This window comes from Poecilia reticulata, chromosome 2 (assembly GCF_904066995.2).
Source record: "Poecilia reticulata chromosome 2, P_reticulata-male-v2, whole genome shotgun sequence".
Lineage (NCBI taxonomy): Eukaryota > Metazoa > Chordata > Actinopteri > Cyprinodontiformes > Poeciliidae > Poecilia > Poecilia reticulata.
Window position 1 is genome coordinate 40,935,174 of NC_088831.1, and position 14,410 is coordinate 40,949,583.

The window sequence follows — 14,410 nt, forward strand, 5'->3', positions numbered from 1 at the left end:
GGTCAAAGCTGGATGGAGGACACACAGGTTCGTTGCAGACAGAACAAAAACCTAGGCAGGAATGTAAATGTTTTCCATGACAAGGAGTGAAACAATATTCACAGAGAAAATTAACTCCCAGAAACCTTTGAACCGATTTTATACCATAATAATGATGATTTACCAACAAAACAAAAACCGTTCTTGTTTTGTCTGTAAAACCGGTCTGGAATTTTGACAATGTTGTCTCACCCTCTGGACGAAAACCCCACACAATTTTTCTCTTTAAAAGTTGTTCAAACTTGGGTATGTCAGAAAAGTTGACAGGAGTTTGGGGTGTCAGCCCCGTCTGGGTCTGCCAGTCAGACGCGAGAGATAATGCCTTAGAGCTGCTCAAATGCGGAAAACACAGGTGTGCCAGTGAAGCTGCAAAATACAGCTGATCTGTACAGTTATTTATAATGAATAAATGCTTACTTTTCTTTTTAATTAACTCACACGTTAATGTGTTTTCAACCTTTAGCCTTTGTCCCATCCCACCATAGGGGTTTTGATTAATTTGCACAACAAATTCAAGATCTGTACTGGCCGCTATTTCTGAATTTGATTGTGCAATTGTTTCTAAGAAGTTTTCAAATTCTTGCAAAATATTCTCTCCATGCTGATCTACTGAAAATGTTACATGATGGCTCTGTGTTTCAGTTAACATTTCTAACTGTACAAGGTTGTTTTTTTTGAATGAGTGGAATAATTCTTTCTGTAAGATTGTAAAAAAATTGCATAACTTTTATATAGAACTCGGCTAGGTCTGGTGGACCTTGAGGCGGAGTTAGTCTCAATGTTTGTCTAATTTCAACATTATTAAACCTTGGACGGGCTGTTGTTTGAATATTAGAAACACAATCATTTCCACCACCGACCTGACAGCTCGCTCTCAACTCGGGGCTTGGAGGCGGGGTTGGCTCCTCGCAGGAAGCTGACTCTGGATGCGGGGTCGGAGGCACGCATGGGGGTGTACTCTGAGAGAATGTTGGTCCTGAAGACACGCTTCTGGCTGGTGACGTAACCCTGGAGCAGTCTTGTTCTTGCAGATCATATAAGGCTGTTTCTAACGGTCTAAAAAAGTTTTCAACTTCCTGTTGTATTTCTGGTGGGAGAACCTGTGGTCTGCTAAGTGCACGGACTGCATTTTCCAACATGTCAAAATAATGAATTTGTGGTGAAAAACTCTGATCTAAATTGTTTACATTTTCATCAGACATATTAACACAGTCACTTTTTATTCAGCTTTATTGATTTTTTAAGAGAAGGTAGCAAGCCTTGGAGATGCGGCCAAGGACAGACAGGGTCTTAAGCTTCAGCTCCTGAGAATTGTTGTCCAGGATGGCTGCGTTGTCAAACTCAGATCCTTCAGGCGAGTTGTTACGAGAAGGGAAGGGCGTTGCAAGTCTAGGTACTCATAATGGTCTCCGTTCACGCACAGGTTGTTAAATTTTTTTTGTTGTTGTTTGTGTAACCTGGTTGTAATTATCTTTTATTATAATTACACAAAATGTCTTCTTTTGGTTATTTGTCTTGTTCCTTATCTCACTGAAACACCTCTCATTGTTTTAACCGAGTTACTTTAAGATCTGAAGCCCCTCCCTTTTATTTCTTCTTTTGTGGTATTGTCTTTAAATTGTTTGCGCCCCTTAGCCCCTCCCCTTTTGACGCGTTGTCCTGCGGGAGAGGTGTGTGCTTTTCATTTTTCCATCTAAATACATTCAGTTTATTTATAGATCTATTAAGTAAATTTTTGTTACATACTTTTGTTTTGTGTAGGACTTGGAACGGGCAGCCTATAACACGGTTGTTTTGTCTGTATTTTCGTCAGGTATGTTGTACAAACATGTTTATTTAGTTTTTTTTGTAAGTTGTGTGAGGTGTTCGCCCTTTTTGACGTGTTGTCCTGCGGGAGAGGACTTAGAACGGGCAGCCTATAACACGGTTGTTTTGTCTGTATTTTCGTCAGAAATAAACCAAGAATCATCCGCTTGAAAGAAACTGTGTCACGGTCCATTCACTCAAAAACCAGCACAACGCAGAAAAGGATCCGGTTACACTTGGTGCCGTTTGACCCGCTGCTGCTCCGCTGCGCCTTTCCCGCCTTTGAGGTCTTGGCTCCGCCTTCGCTGCACCGCGCGCCTTTGCCCTGCGCTTTGACTGGCAGGCGTTGGTTTGCTGTATCCTGGCAACAAAGTCAAGTTTCTGTTGCTTTGTTTTGTGTACCCTGTTTCATAAAAGGGAAATACATGAAAACCAACATATTTTTAATTTTGTAAATTTTTTTTATTGTTTTGGGAAAATAAAACTAATTTTAAAACAATACATAATCATACAAAAAAAATTTTTTTTTTTGAAGACGAGAGACCAGTCTGTTTATTACCCTTTGCCTGTAGATAAGTTGTGTTTTTTTCTGACTGATGCATTGTTCTTTTTCATGGTGTTTATCTGTTACTGTTCGATAAAATGTCTGACAATGAGGTACCTTCTAAGGGTGATGAAATGAACGGGAGGGTCACTTTTAGTCTGGGGAGGGGCCAACACTACATGTCATTTGGAAGGGGTAGGCCTATGCCTTCTAGTGCATATGAATGTTCTGTTGATGAGTCTGAGCTGAACCCCCCACCTGTCCCTACTGCTGCTTCTACACCCGTTGGCAATGCAAGGTCTGACCTTAGCCAACTTGTTTCTACTGAGGCTCTCAGTGGGGTGATTGCTGATCTGGCTAGGCAGATTGGGGATGCCATTACAACAAACCTGAGTGGGCTAAACAAACAAAGTCAATCACAGTCTCAGGTTGCTGACAGCCAACCCAGTGACCCGACCGATCAGTCACAAATGAGGTTTGTGGTTCAGTCTGATATCAGGGCACCACCATATTTCAAAGGTGACCACACTGACACTTTCTCGATCCAGGAATGGGAGGGTTTGATGAGATCTTATCTGTCAAGAATAAGATGTGTGAACCCTGCAGAAATGTGTGAGATCATCACATCCAGACTTATTGGGAAAGCTAGAGATGTGGTTCAGGTGTCGCTTCTAGATGTCACTAGATGACAGGCTGCCATCCTGTCATCTAGTGACAAGTTGGCAGCCTGTCACTAGATGACAGGCTGCCAGCCTGTCATCTAGTGACAAGTTGGTTTCTACTGTTTTTGATATTCTGAAACGCAACTTTGGTGAGCTGATCTTCTCCAGTTTACCAATGAGAGACTTCTATAACATCCTGCCTGCTGATGGGGAGACAGCCATGGACTACTGGATTCGACTGAACAAGTCTATTGAAGTGGCTGATGAGTGTTTGCGTAGAAGAGGGAAGCAGGTGGAGGATCCAGGAGTTGAAGTTGTTACAATGTTCATCAACCACTGTCCTGATCCTGGTCTAGCTCTTTCCATCCAGCTGAAACCTGTTGAGGAGTGGACTGCTGCTGAGGTCCAGAGCCGCCTTGATAACCATGTTGTGAGTCTTAGGAGGCCAATGGTTACTACGAACAGGCCCTGTAAATCTACAGGCCCTGTTCTCTCCTGTCTTCCTCAGCTTGGTGCTCAGTCACCCAGTGCTGCGTTGCCAGCCGATGCGGCACCATTTGCTGTCTGTTTTCCCCAAGCTGCTTTAGCATCTGATTGTTCTTCAGCTTCAGGGCCCTTGTATCAGCAGCCACAGCAGCATGTTGCTCCACGACCGACTCCCTTTCAGAATGCAGATTCACCCAAGCCAACCTTTTCCTCCAGTTCAGGAGTCGAACCACCTCATCAGATGACAGAGATGTTTGATACAGTTTTGTCTCTGTGTGCAGCTTCTCTTGCTACAAAACAACGTGGCCAACATATGGGGAGTTACACAAGTTACAGACGTAGTTCTAAACATCCTCAGCATGCTCCATGCAGGGTTTGTTGCTCAGAGGAGCATACAACACATTCACACTGCAGACTGTTCAGACTGGGTCTCAACTGCTTCGGCTCAGGACACATTAAAAGGGATTGTCCTCAGCCTGCTCATCAAACACCGCAGCCATCCTCCCACTACCTTAGTTTAAACTAGAGAGCCCGTGTGATGAGAGGGGCAGCATGGGCAGTGTGGATAATACCCTCACTAATGCACTAGATGCACACTCTATTTATACTGAGTGTTGTAACGCTTCACCTGAGAACAGTGAAGTGGTTTTCTTGGGGTCACAGAGAGTTTAGAGGGCTAGTGATTTGTTTTATGCCTCAGTTTCAGTGAGTGACCGATCTACACTGAGGGGTATGTTGGACTCTGGGAGTATGTCATGCACATTGAGCGTGGAGGCAGAGAGCAAACTAAGAGCCGCGGGTGTTGATTTGATCCCTCTTGCAGTCCCAGAGAATGTGGTGCTCGTCGGGTGTGGTGGCCTTCTCACGCGGCCTCGATGTATCTATGAGTTGAACATTGAGATCTATGGCTTCAAATTTACGGTACCAACATTTTGATACCTGGCCAACATGATGAATTCATCATTGGTAGCAATGTGCTCCGGCCCCTTATTCAAAGAATGAAAACTGATTCGAGACACTGGAAACTCATTACATCAGGCACTGCAAACCCAGAGTGTGAGGAGTTTTTGCAGCTGCTGAGTTGTGTTTCTTGGTGGTCAAACTCTACTTTACCTGACAAGATTGGAACGGTCAGGCTCAGACAGGCTGTCACCCTCCTTCCCCGTCAGGAGTATGTGGTTTGGGGGAAGCTGCCATCCACTGCACCACTGTCATTAGGGGGCACTGTGGTCATCGAGCCATCATCTGCTTGTTCCACTCCAAAAAACATGTTGGTGGGTCGTGTAGTAACACCCATGTGGGGGGATCGTTGGGTCCCTATGAAGGTTCTCAACCCAACAGACAAACCTCTGGTACTGCGCCTCAATGCTAAAATTGCTGATGTCTTCCCATGTGTTGCTGTGGAGGACTTTGCGTTTAGTCAGGGGAGATCTGAAGAGTACTGCAACCATTCTGCTGTTTCAGCAAGCTCATCACATCACAGTTCTGATCCAGTGCAGATGCTGAGAGACTGTGGTCTACATGACATCGACATAGAGAGCTGAGAGGTGTCAGGTGAGTCTAAAAGAAGGCTGGCTGAACTCGTGGTTTCTTACCAGGATGTGTTCTCCAGGGGGAAACTGGACTGTGGTGAGGCTAGGGATTTTGTCCATCTCATTCACTTGACTGATGACCAGCCATTTCGCTTGCCTTATCGACGCATCCCACCAGCACATTATCAGCAGTTGAGGGAGGTCTTGTCTGAGATGGAGATGAAGGGTATCATAAGAAAGTCTATTAGTGAATATGCCTCCCCGCTTGTTATGGTGTGGAAAAAGTCTGGGGACATGAGGATATGCATTGACTTCCGCTGGCTTAATGCTAAGACCGTTAAGGATGCTCATCCATTGCCCCATCAGTCTGACTGCCTGGCTGCTCTTGGTGGGAATGCTCTTTTCAGCACCATGGACTTGACCTCTGGTTTCTACAACATTCCTCTCCATGAGTCTGATAAACATTATACCGCTTTTACCACGCCGCTTGGACTCTATGAGTACAACCGTCTCCCACAAGGGTTATGCAACAGCCCAGCTTCCTTCATGAGGATGATGCTCAACGTTTTTGGTGACTTGAACTTTTCCAGCCTCCTCTGTTATCTAGACGACCTGTTGGTGTTTGCACCTTCTGAGGATGACTCGTTAAAGAGGCTGGAGATTGTTTTCTGTCGCCTGAGAGCTAACAACTTGAAGCTGGCCCAGAAAAAGTGTCACTTTCTCAGGAGGTCTGTGAGGTTCTTGGGCCATGTTGTGGAGGCTGGTGGTGTTTCTGTCGATCAGGAGAAGGTCAGGGTCATCTCTGGGTTTGACAAAAAGGACCTCATGAAGGAGGATGGCTGTACTCCGTGCCAGAAAAAGGTGAGGTCATTCCTGGGCATGGTGTTATTCTATCAGCACTTTATTCCAGCTTGTTCCCGCATCGCAAAGCCACTTTACGCCCTCACCGCAGGTCAGAAACGTAAAGTGAAGGGCAAAGGGCATGGGAAAGCTGGAACATTTCGTGTTCTAACTCCCCAGGACTGGACTCCAGCTTGTGAGAAAGCGTTTGGAGACCTTAAAGCTGCACTCCTCAACTGTGTGGTGCTGGCACATCCTGATTTTGAGAGGCCATTTATTCTCTCAACCGATGCTTCATTGGATGGGTTCGGTGCTGTTTTGTCACAGGTCCCGACTGATGGAGAGATTGCTAGACCTGTTGCTTTTGCCAGCAAGTCTCTCAGCCGCAGTCAGTCCAACTATCCTGCGCACAGGCTCGAGTTCCTAGCCTTAAAGTGGGCTGTGTGTGATAAGTTCAGCCACTGGCTGAAGGGTCATAGGTTTACCGTGTGGACGGATAATAATCCTCTCACATATATCTTGACCAAGCCCAAATTGGATGCCTGTGAACAGCGCTGGGTCTCTAAGCTTGCTCCATACACCTTTGAGATCAGGTATGTTCCAGGGAGACAGAATGTGGTGGCAGATGCCCTGAGCAGAGCCCCTTTTGTGAAGCCCTTGGCTGATCGCCTTCTGTCAGAGCCTTGTCAGGAACTTTTGGAGCATGTCTGTGAGGTTCCTGATCACACTGTGCAGGACGTTTTCCGTTTGACCTGTCAGCCCCAATCAGTGGACAGCTCTTCCTCAATTGCAGCTGATGCCTCCATGACCTGCGAAGAGGTCTCCTCTCTTTTGACATCTGTCTGCAGTGGAGATGCTGGTCAGGCTCAGCATGCAGCATCTTTAGCTGACCATCTGGACATGATAATCCCACACACCACAGGTCCATCAACAGCTCTTTGTCTTACTGACCTTGTCTCTCACCAGAAAAACAACCCTGTTGTTTCCAGAGTTGTCCTCTGTTGAGCGGGGACGCCGTCCATCGAGGTGGGAACGCTTTGGTGAAAACCAACTGGCTTTAAAAATTCTGAAGCAGTGGGATAAACTAACATTGCTGAATGGTGTTCTTTACCGTGTCATAAAAGACCCTCTGACAAAAGGTAAACGATTCCAGTTCGTGGTCCCTGATGCTTTGAAGTCTGTGGTTTTGACTGGTGTCCATGATAATGCGGGTCATCAGGGCCAGCCACGAACACTCTCCTTGGCTCGTCATTTCTTCTTTTGGCATGACATGGAGAGAGATGTGTGAGATTATGTGAGAAAATGTCCCAGGTGTGTCTTCAGTAAAACCTCAGAGCCTGCGGTGAGAACCCCTCTGGAGAACATCAAGACCAGTGCTCCAATGGAGCTGGTGTGCATTGATTTCTGGTCGGCTGAGGACAGCAACAACAAGTCTGTGGATGTTTTGGTGATCACTGATCACTTCACAAAGTTAGCACATGCTTTCCCTTGTCAGGATCAAACTGCTAAAAGAGTTGCAAAGAAGCTATGGGATGGGTTTTTCTGTGTTTATGGCTTTCCTCAGTGCATTCACTCGGATCAGGGCGCAAATTTTGAGAGTGAGCTGGTGGCTGAGCTTTTGGAGCTGAGTGGTGTCAGTAAATCACACACCTCGCCCTACCACCCGATGGGTAACGGGACTGCAGAGAGATTCAATCGCACCCTGGGCAACATGTTGAGATCTCTTCCTCCACGTTTAAAGCACAAATGGCCTCAGATGATCCAGTCTCTGACCTTTGATTACAATTGCACAGTTCATGAGACCACTGGCTTTGCACCGTTCTATCTGATGTTCGGGAGGATTCCCAGGCTGCCTGTTGACCTTGTTTTTCGGAACGTTCTTCATGACGATGCCATTTGCGACTACCACTCTTACGTCAAATCACTGATTGAAGATCTGCGTGCTGCTATGCTAATGGCTGAGAAGAGCACCAGTACAGAGCAGAAACACCAATGTGACCAGTACAACAAGAGAGCCAAGGGTCACCCTCTGTCAGTTGGAGATCAGGTCCTGGTGGCGAACAAGGGAGCCAGAGGAAAGCGGAAGCTTTCTGATAAATGGGAGCATGTCATGTACACAGTGGTTGCATCCAAACCTGCTCTCCACATTTATCGTATTAGAGACCGTCATGGCAATGAGCGTGTGGTGCATCGCAATCTCCTGCTTGATGTGAACTTTTTACCTGTGGGAATGACCATGGATGGCGATGTGAACCGCCATGCTGACAGTGTGGGTAGAGTCCCCTCGGTTTCTGATCTACACGGAACAGAATGTTTTAGTGAGGCTCCTAGTGCTGTTCCTGCTGAGCCTACCCTACCTGACTCCCTGTCCTGCAGTGATGGGGAGGACCGTACTGCTTCATAGGTTCAGGATGTGTCCTCAGCTCCATCAGTTGGAAATAGTGACCTGCCTCATGACTCTGAAAACTCCTCTATGGACACTGGAGTGCTGGCGACTGCTGGTTCCTTACCTCATCTTCCTGATGATGTTGGAAGATGAGCCAACATCTTCCTGATGTTGGCTCATCAGGAAGATGTTGGCTCATCTTCCTGATGTTGTGTTACAACTGATGTAACACATCAGTTGTTATGCTGATGTGTTACACTGTTGCAGGAAAGAAAACTATTTTGTACTGGTACTGAGTGTCTTTTAACTGTTTTTCATTTTGTGTAATTCTAAGGGGGTGAATGTAACCTGGTTGTAATTGTCTTTTATTATAATTACACAAAATGTCTTCTTTTGGTTATTTGTCTTGTTCCTTATCTCACTGAAACACCTCTGTCATTGGGAAACAAAATATGCATGTTTGATAAGAATTTGGTTTGTTAGCAACTGCCAGAAATTCTGTCTGTATCATTTGATAAGAGCTTTAAAATGAAACAGTTTCCTCCCATTTGGAGTATAGAAATTAAGGCCACTGGGTCAAAAGGTCATGTTTGCCAGAATTCTCTCTTTTGTCTGTTTTTTTCATAAGAACTTAATTTTAAGATGAAAGAGTCATGCTACTTACCATTTTATTTAAGATTCCTGTCCTTTTTTTATTTATTTTTTCATCCATTTTCCCTTAGTGGGCCAGAAGGGATGCTGGTTCCTATCTCCAACTAATGTTTTGGTTGAGAGGCAGGTTACACCCTGGACATTTTGCAGAGTGTTATTTATTTATTTTTTTATTTTGATAACAACTTAATGTAAATCTGCCCTGACATGTTCCTTATTTAACATTTAAGAGAAAGTTCCAGAATCACATCTGCTTTTATATGATAAAAACTTATATTTTACATGATGCAAGAGAGGGCTGCCCTGACATGTTCCTTTATTTAAGAGAAAGTTCCAGAATGTTTATATGATTCAACAGAGAAAGTTCCAGAATGTTTATATGATGCAACAGAGATAGTTCCAGAATGTTTTATATGATGCCAGAGAGGAGAAAGTTCCAGAATGTTTATATGATGCAAGAGAGAAAGGTCCAGAATGTGTTATATGATGCAATAGAGCAGAAAGTTCCAGAATCCTGTCTGTTTTATTTTGATAAGAACTTAATTTAAATCAAAACATATGTTTTTATATGATAAGGACTTTATAAAACCTTATTAAAACAGATGTCTTATACGATAAGCAATATATGATGCAGATTTAACAGATATTTTATACGATAAGCGCTTTATGACTTAGATTTAACAGATGTTTGTGTGCGATAGTATCGATTTATTGATTTTTGATTTGGGTGTGGCATTTTAATCCATCAAACTCTATTAATTAAAATTTGACATAAGCTTGTATCCTTATTTTTTGCATGGACTGTTTTTTCCCACACATTTTTATTTTAAAAAAAAGTTTACAACCTTTTGAAATTAAGCCTGTTACGCTTTTTTGACAAAACTTGTTTTAGAAAAAAATTAAGTAAACACTACATTTACAGCGAACCCTTGTTCTTTAGAGGTTGCGTTCCGAAAATAACCCGTGGTAGGCGAAATCCGTGAAGTAGTTACCATTATTTTTTAGTTATTACACAGCATAAATAAATACTCTACATTGAAACCAAAGAACAAAACCTGTTTTCAGGTCAGGAGATGTGCGTGTGCATCAGTCGGGCATTAATGTCATCCGCAGTCATGTCATTAAAGCGTCTCCTCCAAGCTGCTTTGCGAGATTCACAGCTGTATCTACGGCAGAGCGACGGATCTCATCAGGTTTTGTGCTGCCTCAGGCCAGTTTTTTTTCCAGCAGACATTGAAAGTTTCAGTTTCCATCTCCTGAGTGGCCAATCTGTATTAAACACCGTAACGTTATTGGCAATCAGGTAGCGTGGAGACTGTTTTTACCAATCATATGGTCAATTAGGACGAAGAACACTATGGAAAACAAAATCTGCACAAAAAAATCTGCGAAGCAGCGATACCGTGAAAAGAGAACCCCGTTACAGCGAGGGTTCATTGTATATGAAATAATTTATAAAAAGCAACTGAGTAATTTGTAGAATGGCTCAGATATGGTTGCATATCTGAGTTTATCTGGGACTTCTTTCTCAAGCCTGGCTTCATAATGCCTTAGCATTGAAAAGGTGGATTTATTTAAATAAGACAGTTTAGTTAAACATATGCGACACTTTCATATTATGTTCTGCAGGTTAACTAAAAGTCAGTTTCAGCTGAATTTGGGTTCAGATAGATTAAGTAGAAACTGACAAGAACCGGATGAAACGACAAAAACGAAAACAAATTTATTTTCCAATATAAGATCTAAATGGTCCCACACTGCGGAAACATTTCCTTTGAAGCTGCTCCATAGATGACAATGTAAAAAATCAAGAATTTGTTTGGCAAATGCTTTTGACAGATTCGCTTTCTGATAAACAGTTTCGCATCCAATGTGTCGTGAAAACTGGTACAAGAATGTGAGATCTGTCCAGGTACACGCAGAAAATGGAATAAAGGCCTAAGAAATAACAGCAAATCTTGTATATTGAATTAATGATGATTAAAAGAAACAAGTATAAAACATAATACACATGTGAAAGTAAGAATGTCTGTAATGTATAATCAAAATATATGTTCTGTACTTTTGATTAGTTGAACGTCTGTAATGTATAATCAAAATATATGTTCTGTATTTTTGATCAGTTGAACGTTATAATGTAATTATGGAAATTTAGGTTTGTACCTTTTGAGTTAACAATAACAGCTTGATTGTTGTATAATGATCATTAATTATTAAAGATTAGGAATGAAGAGTGAGGAAGAGACATACTGAAGTAATAAGTTGATTAGGGCTGAAACGATTCCTCGAGTGATTCGAGTACCTCGATTATTAAAATTCCTCGAGGAAAATTGACCTGCCTCGAAGCTTCGTTAATTTATGTTTTATCATTTAGCGCACCGTGTTTCAGCCGGAACATTATTTTACTACGTGTTAGCGGCATAACGTCCAATCTTCAAGTTCGGCCCGCGGGTATTTCACTGATTGGTGATAATTCCGGGTTTTCATCGCTTTTGTGGGGCCAATAAAAATCCTTAAAATGACCGGCGCGATGCCGGGAGTTCGGCAGCCTTTCTGCTCCGGAGCTGTTGGTTGAACGGCGGGAAGAAGCTGAGGAGGATTTATACAGATGAGCGGAGAGACTGAACACAGCGGGTGGCTGAGGGTTGATGCTTACAGGGTAAGAGCAGCTTTACGGACGAACCGCACAATAAACTTATATCATCCCGGTCTGAACAAACGGGAGGCGGAACATGGCTGGTAGATGAGTTTCTGAACGGAGGAGCCGTAAATATCCCGTATTGCTCCTTACCAGTTACTGCTCCCCCCAATAACTGGTAAGGAAGCTCAAATGTGGAAAAAATAGACTGATGTTGATATCCGATAGTAACACTGGTGTTATGGAAGATTTACCAATATTTTATTTCATAATTGTTTTTATCCAATTACTCGATTAATCGTAAGAAAAATCTATAGATTACTCAATTACTAAAATAATCGTTTACAACAGCCCTACTGACTATGATTATGTAATTTCCTTCATGCGTTCCAAAAACTGTAACTTAAATTTTAAATTCTTATAGATTCTTATCTGTAACAGTTGCAGGTGTGATACATTTCTGTAAATGTTTATCATTTGGGCCTGCTGTGCAATGCATAGCAGGAACCTATTGTTCTACACCCAATATAATGTCTCTTTAATTGGGGCCTGCCCATAGCAACGCATAGGGAGAGCAGCGACTGACATGCGAAGCAAGTCAGTCACTGACTTAGTCACGCCCATCAATCAATCATCCGATTAAAATTTGAGAGAAGGGTGTCCATATATCTCTCTAACCAGGTAAAAGATAGAAAAGCTGCATTGGCCAAAACCTTACTTTATCACAGATAGCAGCTAATTCTGTGAAATTTAATCCAGTCCAGACTGTAAACCAACTGACCAGCTTCTTCTTTGTGTGGCAGTTCTGCCATGTTTGCCTTAATCTTTCCAACTTCTATATTCTAGCATGAGCAATGGGATAAGCTATTTGCACCATGAAATGATCATTTCACTATAAAATGTATTTTACCGGACAAGTTTTTTTAAATTTTTTTTACCAGTGTTATTGTGAATGATATGATTTGGCCCAGCCCAACCTCACAGCCCTCCATGGGCTAGCCAGAGGAGCACCAACTGCCATAAAGTCAGGGGTGGAAATTAGCACCCGAAGTGGCATGAAGTGCATGCCACATGAAGTGGCATGTAAATTGGAGCAGTGCACCTGCCACCTTGGTGGGTTGTATTTGAAGCATAATTTAATTTAAAAAGTATATTAAATATAACTTTTATCAACCTAGTCAGCCCATTGGTTTATTTTATTGATTTTAAATTTCCACCCTTGCATAAAGTACAGGGATTAGATCCCCAGACCCATTGTGAAAACATTACATAACATGACATTTCAAATTAGAGTAGTAAATCCAAGCATTAAAACAATTTGTAAAAACAAAAACTGGGCTCAACAAAAAGTGTTTATTACCAGCTTAAAGGTTATTTTCAAAAAGTAATTTCACTCTGACAAATGGGGCTACATGAAAGTACCAGTTAGCCACTACTTTATCAGGATCTGCTTCTGTTTGGCTTTTGTTGCCTGCAGCACTATAAGCTGTGAAAAAAACCCACCTGGTGCCAAGCTCACAAAGAAGCTCAGGTTTAATAGATCATTTTTTGTTAATGTTTATCTTGTCCCATGTAATCCTCAGTTTTCTAACCACGTAAAAAATATACTTCACATCTTTGCAGTACAGGACTAATAACAATGACAAGTTGACACCAAAACTAAGAAAACAAAAACTTGACTGAAATGTATATCTAAAGCAGGGGTTCTTAACCTGGGTTCGATTGAACCCCAGGGGCACTTGCTGCAGAGGATCATGTTACATTGCTTAGCCAATCAGAGCTGCGGAGGAGCACTGATTGAAGGAGATCCACTCTTAGCATGGATTTGAACTTGTGTCTTTAATTACTTCAGCAAAGCTCACCATTTTTACCAAATTCTGTAGCTTTTGGTGTACTTTTAAATCTGCTCCTTACTTGCATCATTTTGGGGTTGGTACTGCCTCTAGTGGCGTGGGGGTGGTAACACAACTAACATAATTACATTACTAAACCACAATACCGCAAAGTCTTTATTGTTTATTATTAATTTTTATTATCTTAAGAATTTAGAGCTAATTAAATGATCTAAAAAATACCTTAAAGTGGTTCCAGTTTCTCTTGATGGCCAACCTGTTGAAACTTTGACAAATTTTAAATACCTTGGGTCGTTCCTAGGCAGTCAGCTCAACTGTGCTGAAAACACTGACTACATTTTGAAGAACGGTTCTCAGAGACTCTACCTTTTAAGAAAAATTTGTGATCTTGGGGTGACCCGCATATGAAACTGGTGGGTTTGGTACCTCAAAAAAGGTTAAGAATATTTTAGAATATGACTTTATTAAGCAAGCTGTAGCAGGGGCAAATGACAAGCAGGTTTATTTTCCAAAGATTATGAAATTGGTAAAAATATAATAAAATCAATTTAAAATCAATCACATCCTGTCTTCCTTCCTATCCCTAACCTGTGTCACTAAGTCTACTGAGCGAGGCTTTGGGGGGAGAAGCAGGTCAACTCATACCCGATGGCACTTGATCTCGGCAGCTGAGCTCTTCAACTATCCTTGGTCGATGTCTTTGCCCCGCCTGAGCAAAATCCTCTTTCAAAAGAGAAGCAGAGCAGAGCTGTTCGTTTTTCTTCTAACGAGCAGAATCCTTGTCAGTAAATGACCTCTATCCCTTCTCCAAGTCTGCTGCAGTAGAGTGGAGAACGTTGGGTAGAGGCAGAGGAATTGGTCGGATCAGGAACCAGGGGGGCTGGTGGAACTCGTCCCTTCTTAGCGACGTGAAGTCTTGAGCTTCCCTTGGTCCCGGGGTACGGTTCTCTGCTGGTCTTTAGCCTGCATCCTC